At 60.1% G+C, this 1,673-nt stretch overlaps 1 non-coding gene across 1 annotated transcript in view; it reads left to right on the top strand.

Moving 5' to 3' along the window:
- Positions 1 to 1,430: 1,430 nt before the first annotated feature.
- LOC124745413 overlaps positions 1,431 to 1,673 on the top strand; it is a 1,908-nt gene continuing 1,665 nt past the window's right edge. Inside the window, exon 1 of the ribosomal RNA XR_007010990.1 lies at positions 1,431 to 1,673. This exon is cut by the window's right edge and continues 1,665 nt beyond it. This is a non-coding gene — a ribosomal RNA (small subunit ribosomal RNA).

The following is a 1,673-nucleotide window of genomic DNA, read 5'->3' as shown; positions in this document are numbered from 1 at the left end:
ACTGCACATTCGTCCTTATGTACTGAATGATACATCGTGGCACATGTGTGACCGTACAACGACTGCGCCCAAAAACGGCGGACCATACAGTGCAAATATTGTGCACGCAGCTACGTGTCGTCTCCCTATGAGAGCTGGATTGCAGTGTGGTACGCCATAGAGACGTGTGGGAGGAACGGACGCCGTGGATGGCGATCAGCATGAGCTGTCTGTTGATGTATTCGGACCTAGTCGTCTCTCCTCACACACCGTGATGGCATGGTGCAGCGCGTTCCATATCTGCGACATGCTACAGAAGCCGGTTGACAGTCGTTCGAGCAATGGACATCGCATACGTACGGGGGCCACCTTCCACGTATTGTCTAGGCGTGCACATTTTGTTGCGTGTATGTGGGCAGACGTAGTGTGGCGTGACACCTGACACAGGCATGCAATAATGGTTGAAGTTGCAAATGGCGATGGACGCCTACGTTTTCTGGTGAAGTTACGCAAATGAAGAAATGGTAACCCGTTGTGGTGCGGTTGTTCTCGCTAGGGGTGAATCGGTGATGGCGACGATAGGTTGAGGTACTAACCGTTGTTTCCAGCGATACCCACCATGCCGACGAAACTGAACGGCATCTGGGTGTGAAGCGATACGCGGCGGTGGCTGGGTGGGACCGTCCCCGGCCGGTGAGGGGGCGCCTCCCGGCGTGCTGGCCGCGCGGTGCGTGGGCGCACGCGCTACAGCCGGCTGGTGGGGGCGGCCAGTGGCAGGCGCGCCGGCCGACGGACGCGGCAGGCGTCGCAGCTGCGCGCCGGCGCACCCTGCGCGCGGCGCCGTGCGGCCAAAGTAGGTCCTCGCGGGCCGGTGCGAAGCGCGGTGGACATCTGCAGTGTGCTGGTCCGATTGAGGACTGTGTGCGTTGAGGATGCGCCGCCGCCCGGCGCTCGGCGCCGCGACGCCGTCTGCTGCTCGGTCGCCCCAGCGGTTCTCGCTGGTGGTTTGTATCGCAGCTGTGCGGATGTGTTGGCGTGTGCGCTGTGCTGGAGAGTTCGCTTCGGCACCCAAGTGGGGCTTTTGTCCTTCTGTGGCGCTGGCGTTGGAGCTGCCGGTCACCGTAGGTGGCGCGTGTTGTCTCCCGCCGGCAATGCCACGACAGCACGCTCCCGGGCCTCTGTCGGCAGCGGCAAGCTCAGTTGGGAGCACGGGTGGTCGCACCGAAAGCGTCTACTCGCCTAACTCCGGGCGATTGCGCCTCTCTCGAACCCGACCAAGTACTTGGGACGGCGCTGCGCGCCGCCGGGACCTGAGAGGGTTTCGAGGTGTATTGTGCAGGGAGCTCAGCCTCCTCCTGTTTGCAGAATGATTGAGCGGACGCTTGCGTGTTCGCGCGGGCCCCCGGGACACACTCCCGGGCGGCCGGCTGCTCAGCTCTAGTTGACGCAGCTCCCTGGTTGATCCTGCCAGTAGTCATATGCTTGTCTCAAAGATTAAGCCATGCATGTCTCAGTACAAGCCGCATTAAGGTGAAACCGCGAATGGCTCATTAAATCAGTTATGGTTCCTTAGATCGTACCCACGTTACTTGGATAACTGTGTAATTCTAGAGCTAATACATGCAAACAGAGTCCCGACCAGAGATGGAAGGGACGCTTTTATTAGATCAAAACCAATCGGTCGGCTCGTCCGG

This window comes from Schistocerca piceifrons, unplaced genomic scaffold, assembly GCF_021461385.2.
Source record: "Schistocerca piceifrons isolate TAMUIC-IGC-003096 unplaced genomic scaffold, iqSchPice1.1 HiC_scaffold_318, whole genome shotgun sequence".
Taxonomy (NCBI): Eukaryota; Metazoa; Arthropoda; class Insecta; order Orthoptera; family Acrididae; genus Schistocerca; species Schistocerca piceifrons.
The sequence above is the reverse complement of the archived record's forward strand: the minus strand, read 5'-3'. Positions and strand labels throughout refer to the sequence as shown.